The 12,728-nt window shown below is 40.5% G+C and overlaps 3 long non-coding RNA genes across 4 annotated transcripts; 2 read left to right on the top strand and 1 right to left on the bottom strand.

The window, feature by feature from the left end:
• The first annotated feature begins 8,497 nt into the window (after positions 1-8,497).
• Positions 8,498-9,427, top strand: LOC105358348. Its single transcript, XR_002872532.1, has 3 exons — positions 8,498-8,546; positions 9,179-9,258; positions 9,337-9,427. It is a non-coding gene; the product is annotated as an uncharacterized LOC105358348 (long non-coding RNA).
• On the bottom strand, positions 9,295-10,802 carry LOC110015757. Of its 2 annotated transcripts, none has more exons than XR_002872534.1 (2): positions 10,749-10,802; positions 9,295-9,954 (listed from the first exon to the last, which is right to left on the bottom strand). It is a non-coding gene; the product is annotated as an uncharacterized LOC110015757 (long non-coding RNA). The 2 variants fall into 2 exon arrangements; XR_002872533.1 differs by lacking the exon at positions 10,749-10,802 and adding an exon at positions 10,089-10,520.
• Positions 10,803-11,492: 690 nt separating this feature from the next.
• On the top strand, positions 11,493-12,386 carry LOC111946781. The gene is made up of 3 exons (XR_002872531.1): positions 11,493-11,541; positions 12,171-12,250; positions 12,296-12,386. It is a non-coding gene; the product is annotated as an uncharacterized LOC111946781 (long non-coding RNA).
• The last annotated feature ends 342 nt before the right edge of the window (positions 12,387-12,728 follow it).

Here is a 12,728-nt window from a genome sequence, read left to right as displayed (position 1 = left end):
TTTTATCCTTAAATGCCTCACAGTCTTTCCTTAAGACTTAATTTTGGGCAGTAAATCTGTTGCAAAACACAAGTTACTGGACAAGTAATGGGAAAAATCTAACTAAGCCGTACTGCTTTTTACAGTCTGTTCAGTTTTTTTTTTTTAAATATGTATTTATTCCTGTTTTTTTTAATGCCTTTCTTTTTTATGTCATTTTTAGGTAAAGAGAAAGTGGCTTACTGGTAAAATGCAATGTTGAAAATATAGTTTGGGATTTTATCGAACAAAGTCAACTCGGGTAATCTTTACCCATAATGCAAAGCCAAAAGCAACAGCAGCAGGAGGAAGAGTGCAGTAAAGCCATCATCCTCAGGGCAATTTACCCAGTAATTTTGTGTTTTGCTATAAATGTAGTGGTAGTTAAACACAAGAGAAATTCCGAGAGATGCAAAGAATTTGTAAGGACTTTTTCACTCTTTGTATAATTACAGCCATTTCCCAAAATCAGAGAAGTTCATTTTATTTCTCTATAATGTACACTGAGAGCCCTGTTTTGACAAAAATATTGTTTCGTAAATTTCAATTTCTGTAAATGTATAAAAGAGAAAAACAGAATAACATGTGGTCATAAATATTCAGCTCAGTGTTGAGTAGAAGCTCCCTTCTGAGCTAGTAAAGCCATGAGTCTTCTTGGAAATGATGCAACAACATTGTCACACCTGGATTTGGGGATCCTCTTCCACTCTTCCTTGAAGATCCTCTCCAGCTCAATCAGGTTGGAAGGCGAACGTTGCTGCACAGCCACTTTCAGATCTCTCCAGAGGTGCTCAGTTGGCTTTAGGTCGGGGCTCTGGCTGGGCCGGTCAAGAACAGTCCCGGAGTTGTGCTGAAGTCACTCCTTTGTTATTTCAGTGGTGTGCTTTGGGTAATCGTCTTGTTGGAACAAACCATGATGCTGAAACCACCATGTTTCCCTGTTGGAGAGAGTGGAGTGTTTCCTGGTTTTCTCTATACATACCGCTTGGAATTAACACCACAAAGTTTAATTTTGGTCACATCAGACCAAAGACAAGGGTCTTTTACAGAAAGGTGTGTGGCCTCCCTAAGCAAGTCCAATCGGTTTAATTAAACACAGCTAGACTCCAATGAGGAAGTAGAATCACCTTAAGAAAATCATAGGAAATGGACAGCATGAGTTCAATATGAGAGTCAAAGCAAAGGTGTCATGGTGGAGGGAGGCTCGAGAGCCGGTTGGACCCAGACGCAGAGGCGGAGGCATGAGGATCAGGGCTAGTGGGTTTAATTCACAAAAAACAAACAAAAAGCGCTGCAGAGCAGGATGTCAGAACAAAAACAAAAGCTCACTGTGGCGTGGCGTGGCGTGACGAGGAACATGGCATGACATGAACACCAGACAGGAATAATGGACCAACACAGGAGGAAGGCAGAGACAAGACTTATATACAGACAGGGCAAACAAAAGACACAGGTGAACACGATTAGGGCAGATGGGGACCAAGGGAAGTAAAACTCAAGAAACATGACAAGACAGGAAACCTTTCAAAATAAAACAGGAAACAGAACCAAACAAGACAGGACAAGAACTAAAGCGAAAAACAAGACACAACAAACTGAAACCATGACAAAAGGCTCTGAATACTGATGGGATTTTTTCAGTTTTTCTTCTTTTGTAGATTAGCAGAAATTTGTTCACTTGATTTTCTGTCAATGTGGACCCTTTAGTGTACATTATTGAAAAATAAAATTAACTTTTTGTTTTTGGCAAATGGCTGCAATGATAGAAATAGTGAAAAATTTAAAGGGATCTAAATACTTTCCATACTGTATATACTAAAACTTCTACAGGTTTTCCCCTAAGAAGAGCCGGAAGCGCTATCCGTAAAGTTTGTAATGGTTTTGAATAACTGGACAGCATTCATCAAGCCTAATAAGTATCTTCAGGATGAAAAGAACTCCAAAATGTCATCCAGCACAAGTGTCAGAACTCCTACCTGCTCGACAGATCCAATAAACGTTACCTGCTATAAAATTACCCTTGTGAAATTTACCATTTGAAAGGATCAAGCATAAGAACATAAGAAAACTTAGAAAGAGGCAGACAATTTTTGAAAGATCTGTAAGATCTATACTAAAGACTTTATTACAAATAAACTCATACATTATCCTTCTGCATTGTAAAAATGTCATTTCAGTTAGCGAACCATGTCTTGCTGCAGTACCATACACCAACACAGGAGGGCAGATTGCAACCGCCAAAACAGTTCAATATGCTGTGAAACATAATGAAAGTGTGTCATTCAGACTCATCTTTATTTCTGGGTCCTGATGTTCTGGTCTGCAGAGTGAAGGGGGAGCTGTCACACTAATCCACAGCTGGGGTTAGTCATGTTGTCTCGAGGCTGCTTTTGCTGGTTGACATATGGCACTCATGTTGCTGTCATCACTGCCCGCGTGAGCTGTGATAGCCAGAGGCTCGTCCAATCCCAGATTGACATACCGGGTTTAGTCACTGTGAAGACTTTTCAGTCCCTGCTGCGTACCTCCACCGGGGTTGTGTAATGGTGAGGCTGCAGCTGCAGCACAGGGAGCAGCATCCTCACAGGCTGGTGCTGATGTTGCTGTTCACACTCATGTTATCAGGGCATTAACACATGTGAGGGCAGCTGCTAGATTAAGTGTGTTACATACTTGTGTTCCTCTTTGAACCTGCCTCTGCTCCCCACCCTGGTGTGGTTTGAATCGGTCAGCTTGCTTCCCAATTTGTCAAACTGGACTCTGCGGCTTGTGTTTGTGGACTTGTAACTCGTTGCTAGCTATCCATAAGCCCAAAAACCAACATTTTGAAATTGCTGCCGTTGCTGGATTGATTTTTCTCAGGAGTCGGCATTGGTTACAACTGAAGGGAAGAACAAAACCAAACAGAAGTTCAGCGTTTAATGTTACTTTGCTGAGTCATCAAATGCTGAAAAAGTCCAGTTTTTTTTTTCAGGTGATATTTATTTTTCATAAACCGGCCCAAACCACAGTCATTCTAGCTCCAAACACAGCCAGGGTATTCTAGATAACATATTTATGATGTCCACACTGCAAAAACAGAATCTTAGGACAGTAAAAAAGAGCTTTGTTTTAAAAAAAAAACTGTCTTATTTTCTGTCTTGCAAAAAAAAGTTGGTAACACTTTATAATAAGATTCCTTAACAAGCTTTGTTAACACATTAACAAGCATTGTAATGGAATTTTTAGGGTACTAGTAAGAGATTTATTAGTACATTAAGTCTAATAAGGTTTATTATTATTTATTATTATTATATATATTTATTTATTACTAAGTTAACACATTTACAAACATTATTATTAGGATGTTTTTAAGATGCTAATGATACATTTATTGGCATTATAGATTCCTAACAAATTTGTCAGTGTTAATGAGCTTAATAAGATTTATTAACAACTTTTGTTAACAAATTAAGAAGTATTTTTATTGATTGGGGTTCTAGTAAGACATTTATGAGCATTATATATCCCACACAAGCCTATGTGTTAATCAGCTTATTAAGTTTTATTAACTAACTTAACAAATTAATAGGCTCTATAAGTGCATAAGATGCTATAAAGATGTTTAGGAGCATTATAGATATCTTGCAAATACCTGAAATTGTTAATAAGATTTATTAACATCTAAAGTCAGACCATTGTCTTCAAAATCCAAATTACTAAACTGCTTACAGGCTTAACAAATGTATTAATTAACTTTGTTATTACAGTCTATTAAATATTTTGCAGCACCTCATCTAAAGTGTGGAATGCTTTTACCACAAACAACCACAAAGCATAAAGCTTGTAAAAAGAACCTTAAAACAGACTTAACATGCAAAAATCTTTCTGTAAAAGAAATATAATAACTTAATTCAGACTAATAAAAAATAAACATAGGGACATTTTCAGGGCCTGAAAAAATCCAAAAAGAACAGGAATTCAGCCAGTCAAGCTACAAACTGTAGCTGAATTGGAACCAGCAAACATGTGATCCCAAAAGGGATTCAATGGGTTCTGAAGATGAATGGATGGCTGCTACTTTGCAGTTTTTTATTTTTATTTACCGTACTATTTGTTTAAAATATTAATAGCTGAAGATAGTTCTGTTGATCAGCCAACAACATCAGCATCTATGCTGCAGGTTTTAAATAATGTTACACAAAACTCGCTTGATGGAATGTGTGGCTGTCATGACACCAGCCGCCCCGCCCTCGCAGTGGCTGCTCATTAGGTCTGATTCTCCCCACCTGTTCACCTCAGTATAAATTACTGCCACGCAGCTTCTGTCATTGCCGGAACGTCAAGCTTTTTCTGCCTGACTACCAGCCACACTCACTTGCTATGTTCATGATCTCAAGCTTATTCTCGTCTTTCCTGCCTGTGTAAATGCTCCGAGTTCTCAAGTCAAGTCTCCAAGATTCTGCCATCCCAAGCACTGTTTCTAGAGAACCTCCACATTCAAGATTTACGCTGCCCCCCTGCCGCTCCTCTCTAAGAGACTGAGTTTTCGCCTTCCTCCTCTCACCGTCTGCTGGCTGCTCACATCACCTGCATCGCCCTCTGGTGTCAATTCTGCAAACTACAAGTTCCAGCTCCTCAGTCTGCTCAGTTACTAAATAATAATAATAATAATAGTTGATACTTTATTTATCCCACAATGGGGAAATTCTTCTTCACATTTTGACCCATCCCCTGGGGGGCGCGGTGATCTGCAGACTAGCCGCGCTCGGGGCCGACAGCTGGCTGGGGAGAGTGGTGATCGATCCGCCGACCGTTCGGTTGCTGCTCTACCACCTGAGCTAAACCGCCACCCATATCAAATATCAAGATCCTGCATTCCTGTGTCTGTCGTTTTTGGTTGGTCCTCAAGATCTTATTCTACCAGAACGTTCCGGCCAAAAATGGACCCAAAGACAGCTCAGGATTTCCAGTCCCAGGTAGAGGGAGCGCTCAGGAATTATGATATGCGGATGGCCGAGTTCTCTTTCAATCTGCGTGAAATAACCGAAAGACTCACGTCTATGAGCGTTTCACAAGGAATACCACCCTCTATCATTGTGCAACCCATCGACGAACCCAAAATGAATCCACCGGAAAAATATGATGGAAAACCTGCTTCATGTCGGACTTTTCTCTGCCAATGTGAATTGATCTTTTCTCTGCAGGAGTCATCATTTCCATCAGAAAGATCAAAGTTTGCCTATGTCATCTTTCTGCTAACTGGTCGAGAAGCTCAGTGGGCGACAGCAAAATGGGTTCGTGATTCGATCATCAGTTCTTCATACAGAAGGTTTTCAGAGGAGCTCAGAGACATTTTCGACCTAGTGAAACTCCATCGAGAAGCTGCCCGGCAGTTAACCAAGATATGTCAAGGTAAAGAGAAAGTCGATGATTACATCATACGTTTTCGGACCATCACAAGTAACAGCAAGTGGAACGATGAGGCTCTCTACGAGAGGTTTTATGAAGGTCTATCTGAAAACATCAAAGATGAACTAGCAGCGCGTGAATTCCCAAGTCGCATCAAAAACTTGTTATGACTAGCAGCTCGCATTGACAGACGTATTCAGGAGAGAGGAAGAGAGAGACCACAAAAACCACGTCCTTTATTTTCTCATGAACACCAATCCTGTTTTTGCCTCGAGCAGTATGCCTCTTCAGGTTCCAGTATGGAGGAGCCTAAGCAGTTAGGTCACACTCGACTCTCCAAAGAGGAGAGAGATCGGCGTCTCCAGCAGAACCTATGCTTTTACTGTGGTTTTCTCAGTCATTTCAATAACTGTCCAGTAAAAACCCAGGCTCAGCACGAAAGGAGGAGACATGTGAGCCTTTCTCTGTTCTCCTCCTCCTCAAGAATATTGACCTTCCTGTTATCCTAGACCTGCCTTGGTTGCAACGTCATAATAAATAGGTTGATTGGCATTTATAACAATTCCTGACCTGGAGTACTGACTCCCACAGAAACTGCCTCGGTGCGATAGAAACTCCATCAACCCCTGGGCAGAACATAGTCTCAATTGAAAAGTACCCAGACCTCTCTAAAATAGTCACCTTCTATCACGACCGTAAGGAAGTGTTTAACAAGGTAAAAGCCACCACCTTACCTCCTCACTGTCCGTAATATTGTCCCATTGACCTCTTCCCAGGTACTTCTCCCCCCCGAGGTCATCTATCGTCTAAACGTAAACGTATCTAAACCTAAACGTATCTAAACGTAACCGTTATCCTCTTACGCTTATGTTCTCTGCTTTTGAACTCCTTCAGGGGGCCAGGATCTTTACTAAGCTGGATCTTTGCAACGCCTACTATCTGGTCCGGATCAGGGAAGGAGATGAGTGGAAGACGGCTTTTAACAGGCCTTCAGGTCATTTTGAATACCAAGTCATGCCATTGGGCTTGACCAAGGTTCCCACAGTTTTTCAAAACTTGGTTAACAATGTGTTAGAGGGCATAATCAACCGCTTCATGTTTGTTTATCTGGACGATATCCTGATATTCTCTCATTCAGAGGCTGACCATGTTCAACATGTGCGCAAGGTTCTCCTACGTCTGCTCCAGAACCAGCTATACGTCAAGGCTGAAAAGTGTGAATTTCAAGTCACTACATCTTCTTTCTTGGGTCTGGTCATCGCTGAGGGCAGATGTAGGATGGATCCTGAGAAAGTCCAGGCAGTGTTGGAGTGGCCTAAACCTGAGAACCGTAAGCAATTACGTTTTCTAGGATTTGCCGATTTCTATCGTTGCTTCATCAAGAATTACAGTAAGATCGCTTCCCCTCTACATGCCTTGACATCATCCAAACAGAAATTTTCTTGGAACCAGAAAGCTGAATCTGCCTTCCAAGATCTAAAGAACCAATTTTACATCAGCTCCTGTGTTGGTCACACCTGACCCCAGTAAACAGTTCATTGTGGGAGTGGATGCTTCTGACGTTGGGATCGGTGCAGTTCTATCCCAACATAGTTTGGATAACAAGATACATCCATGTGCTTCCCATTCCCGCCACCTGTCCAACGCTGAAAGAAACTACCACGTCGGAGGTAGAGAGTTACTAGCCATCGAGGATGCGCTAGAAGAGTGGCGGCATTGCTTGGAAGGGGCTGAAATTCCTTTTGTTGTGTTCACTGATCACAAGAGCCTGGAGTATTTAAGAACTGCCAAAAGGATGAACTCTCGCCAGGATCCCTGGGCCCTTTTCTTTAACCGTTTTACCTTCTGTTTGTCCTATAGACCAGGGTCACGAAACGTGAAGGCTGATGCGCTGTCCCGTAGATGATTGTCCTTCGAGGGAAGTTTTTCCCAACTTCATCCTGCCTACCTCTGCTCGACTCGCTGTGCTCAGCACTGACATAGAAGAGGAGGTAAGATCAGTTAACCAGGACTCTCCATATCCATCTGCCTAACCCGTAGGATGTCTCTATGTACCTGTTAATCTCAGAGCCAGAGTAATTCAATGGTTTCACACTTCACGTATGTTTTGAACATCAATGTTGTCTGCTTGTCCAGAATGTGCCCAGGTCAAAGCAACCACATCCCCACCTGCTGGGTTACTGCAGCCTCTGTCTATTCCTAGAAGGCCCTGGTTTCCACCCGCAGTCAAATGGCCAATCAGAACGCCTCAACCAACAATTGGAAACCAGCCTCCGTTTCCTCTGTGCCCGTGAGCCAACGTCATGGTCCCGTAATCTGGTCTGGGTAAATTTTGCTCATAATACTCTTCCTTTGTCTGCCACAGGGTTATCCCCTTCCAGGTTGTGTTTGGTTACCACCCCCTTCTCTTTACCTCCCAAGAAGGGGAGGTTTCTGTGCTGTCTGCCCATGTGTTCGTTCGGAGATGTCAACAGGCCTAGCGCAAGGCCCGGCAGACTCTCCTACGGACCGTGGAGATCTACCGCACCACTGCAAACCGACGAAGGATTCCTGTTCCCTCCTATCAAGTGGGTCAAAGGGTTTGGCTGTCTACTACTAATCTGCCTCTTTGTAAGTAGTTAGTTAGTTAGTAAACGTGCGTGCAGCGCGAGCAGTCGCAGCGGCCCCTTGCTCTCTCAGTGCGCGTGTCTGTGTTTTATGGTGTCAAAATAGAGCCTAAAGTATGGTGTCAAAATAGAGCCTAAAGTATTGCGCATCAAAACAGTAAAACCGCGCATCAAAACCCCAAATCTGCGAATCAAAATGCATAAATTGAGAATCAAAACCCACAATTTGCAACCAAAAGCCTTTCCCCAAAGCACAATCCTATTTCTCAGCTGCCGATTTGTTTTCTCGCCATTCTGAAATCCTGTTTTTGAGTTGCAGTTTTATTTTGAAACTGTCTTTTTGAGTTGCGCTTTTATTTTTTGAGTTGCGCTTTTATTTTTTGCGGTTTTGATTCTAAAACCTGTCGACACGTAAAAACAGCGACATGTCAGTCAAGGGGAGGGGAGGCGGGACATCCCTGATATCCAGAAGCTCATTGGCTACCGAATAAGACCGAGTCTTACGTCAACAGACCAGTTTAGAATGTGCCGGTAAGTTTCTCATGTTTTTCATATCTTTTACTATATTAAAAGATCAAAATTGTACTTTATTTAACCAGAGGACGCCAGCACATTCAGATGAGGAGCTCCCCCAGTAGCTGCTAGTGAAAAAAGATGTTAGAAAGTTAGATGTTGCATGAAAAACTATCACCATTGTCCTCCCGTGTTAGCATGCTAGCTAGCTCAATGCTAGCGGGGTATCCAGCTCTTCTCATGACTTTTGTGGATTAAACAAAGTACATTTTTTACCACAGTGTCAGGATCGGTCATGTAAACCTGGGAATAATTGTCCGTGAATTGTCACTAGGGTTAATCAAATATGTTATAACCTATAAGGTTTCTCAATATTTTTCAGGGTTTACACAGACAGAGGGAATTATTGAACAGAGCAACAATATTGCTGTGCCATATTATTCAAAATGTATGCGTCTGCACTATGCACACTGGCAGAAGTCCGGTATTCGAGTGAACCAGAGCAGAGTAAATTGTAGCAGACCAGCAAAAACGTGTTTTATTCCACTTAAAATTATTCCAGTATTAGACATCAATAGAATTATTGGTATATTTAATTGGGTGGTGGTTTTAAAATTGACTATTGCTGAATGTCTGTTGTTTTCTATAAGGGCCGTTGTTATGCATACCATAACAAAAAAGGCAGGAATACTGAGGCAGCTACGACGTGGATGTCTACATCTTCTTTAAGGTAATGAAAAAAAATTTAATCTTAATTTTTCTCTTCTTTTTTTGGTTAATTAACTTTGCTGTTTTTGTTTCTTTCCAGATGCAGGCCCCAAAGACGTCCCAGTGTGATGCAAAGGCTGTCCAGCAGGCTCACAGACATCTCCTGTCAACTGAAAGAGAAGCCTTTAAAATAGTTGTCCATTTCGACCACACTGTCTGCTTCCCATTTCTTAGTGCCTGTACGAAAACAGTGACTTTTCCACCTCAAGTCTTTTAAGGAGTTTTAAAAACAGTTATTTTAATTTCTCTGAATTGTGGTTCAGAATTTCACAGAACCTAATGCACTTGACTCTGTGTTTCAAAGATATTTGCAAAACCATCAGTCTTTTGTACAAAACACATTCAATGGTCACACATTAAAAAATGAAGCTTTACAAAATACCAGTGGTGATTATTAGCCATTTATTTTCTTAAGGGGGGCAGTATTTTGTAAGGCAGATGAGATCTGTTCACATTGTTAGTTTTTGTTACATCCTGCTGTGATGACATGCATAGATCAGTACATAAATGTTAATGTCTTGGCCATGGTTTTCTGATGTCCCACAAGGGTTGAACAGGTCTGAGAGGAGAGAGGACAAGCCACAGAGGGAACAACAACTCCAACAGTTTCCTGCTCTGCCTGGTTTAAGTTAGTCTGTCGTCCAATGTCCACAGCATCCTGCACACAAAGAAAAATGTATTTAAGACAGTTAAAATGAGTGTGTGTGTGTGTATATATATATATATTATATATATATATATATATAATATATATATATATATATATATATATATATACACACACACACACACCTTAATTGCTACTCAGTAGCTGCATATTGTGAAAGGTAACTTCCTGTGTTAACCTGCAATCTTTAAGGTTGAGAAAATTATTTTGGAATACAGTTCAGAATCAGAAAAACTTTATTGATCCCACCTGTGGGAAATTTGCTCTGGTACTTCAAATAAAAATTGTGTTTGTTTTATTTAATGATTTTAAATAGGGATTAACTTGATCCCAAACTAGGAAAGGTGTCACTTTCTTGCAGTAATATGTTGCTTTGTTGTTCAATCCATCTGTGTAATCCCTAAGGAAATATTGAAAAACCTTATATATACACATGAATGTACTTCTTAAAAAACTATTTGATTAACCATAGTGACAATCCACGGGCAATTATTCCCAGGTTGACATGACTGATCCTGACACTGTGGTAAAAAATGTACTTTGTTTAATCCACAAAAGTCATGAGAAAGAGCTGGATACCCCGCTAGCATTGAGCTAGCTAGCATGCTAACACAGGAGAACAATGCTGATAGTTTGTCATGCAACATCTAACTTTTTAACATCTTTTTTCACTAGCAGCTACTGGTGGAGCTCCTCATCTGAATGTGCTGGCGTCCTCTGGTTAAATAAAGTACAATTTTGATATTTTAATATAGTAAAAGATATGAAAAACATGAGAAACTTACCGGCACATTCTAAACTGGTCTGTTGACGTAAGACTCGGTCTTATTCGGTAGCCAATGAGCTTCTGGATATCAGGGATGTCCCGCCTCCCCTCCCCTTGACTGACATGTCGCTGTTTTTACGTGTCGACAGGTTTTAGAATCAAAACCGCAAAAAATAAAAGCGCAACTCAAAAAATAAAAGCGCAACTCAAAAAGACAGTTTCAAAATAAAACTGCAACTCAAAAACAGGATTTCAGAATGGCGAGAAAACAAATCGGCAGCTGAGAAATAGGATTGTGCTTTGGGGAAAGGCTTTTAGTTGCAAATTGTGGGTTTTGGTTCTCAATTTATGCATTTTGATTCGCAGATTTGGGGTTTTGATGCGCGGTTTTACTGTTTTGATGCGCAATACTTTAGGCTCTATTTTGACACCATACTAAAGTATTGCGCATCAAAACAGTAAAACCGCGCATCAAAACCCCAAATCTGCAAATCAAAATGCATAAATTGAGAACCAAAACCCACAATTTGCAACCAAAGCCTTTCCCCAAAGCACAATCCTATTTCTCAGCTGCCGATTTGTTTTCTCGCCATTCTGAAATCCTGTTTTTGAGTTGCAGTTTTATTTTGAAACTGTCTTTTTGAGTTGCGCTTTTATTTTTTTGCGGTTTTGATTCTAAAACCTGTCGACACGTAAAAACAGCTACATGTCAGTCAAGGGGAGGGGAGGCGGGACATCCCTGATATCCAGAAGCTCATTGGCTACCGAATAAGACCGAGTCTTACGTCAACAGACCAGTTTAGAATGTGCCGGTAAGTTTCTCATGTTTTTCATATCTTTTACTATATTAAAAGATCAAAATTGTACTTTATTTAACCAGAGGACGCCAGCACATTCAGATGAGGAGCTCCACCAGTAGCTGCTAGTGAAAAAAGATGTTAGAAAGTTAGATGTTGCATGAAAAACTACCACCATTGTTCTCCTGTGTTAGCATGCTAGCTAGCTCAATGCTAGCGGGGTATCCAGCTCTTCTCATGACTTTTGTGGATTAAACAAAGTACATTTTTTACCACAGTGTCAGGATCGGTCATGTAAACCTGGGAATAATTGTCCGTGAATTGTCACTAGGTTAATCAAATATGTTATAACCTATAAGGTTTCTCAATATTTTTCAGGGTTTACAGACAGAGGGAATTATTGAACAGAGAAACAATATTGCTGTGCCATATTATTCAAAATGTATGCGTCTGCACTATGCAGACTGGCAGAAGTCCGGTATTCGAGTGAACCAGAGCAGAGTAAATTGTAGCAGACCAGCAAAAACGTGTTTTATTCCACTTAAAATTATTCCAGTATTAGACATCAATAGAATTATTAGTATATTTAATTGGGTGGTGGTTTTAAAATTGACTATTGCTGAATGTTTGTTGTTTTCTATAAGGGCCGTTGTTATGCATACCATAACAAAAAAGGCAGGAATACTGAGGCAGCTACGACGTGGATGTCTACATCTTCTTTAAGGTAATGAAAAAAAATGTAATCTAATCTGTTTTTGTTTCTTTCCAGATGCAGGCCCCAAAGACGTCCCAGTGTGATGCAAAGGCTGTCCAGCAGGCTCACAGACATCTCCTGTCAACTGAAAGAGAAGCCTTTAAAATAGTTGTCCATTTCGACCACACTGTCTGCTTCCCATTTCTTAGTGCCTGTACGAAAACAGTGACTTTTCCACCTCAAGTCTTTTAAGGAGTTTTAAAAACAGTTATTTTAATTTCTCTGAATTGTGGTTCAGAATTTCACAGAATCTAATGCACTTGACTATGTGTTTCAAAGATATTTGCAAAACCATCAGTCTTTTGTACAAAACACATTCAATGGTCAATCATTAAAAAATGAAGCTTTACAAAATACCAGTGGTGATTATTAGCCATTTATTTTCTTAAGGGGGGCAGTATTTTGTAAGGCAGATGAGATCTGTTCACATTGTTAGTTTTTGTTACAT

This window comes from Oryzias latipes, chromosome 21 (genome assembly GCF_002234675.1).
Source record: "Oryzias latipes chromosome 21, ASM223467v1".
In the NCBI taxonomy this organism is placed as follows: Eukaryota; Metazoa; Chordata; class Actinopteri; order Beloniformes; family Adrianichthyidae; genus Oryzias; species Oryzias latipes.
This window is presented reverse-complemented; position numbering and strand designations above follow the sequence as displayed.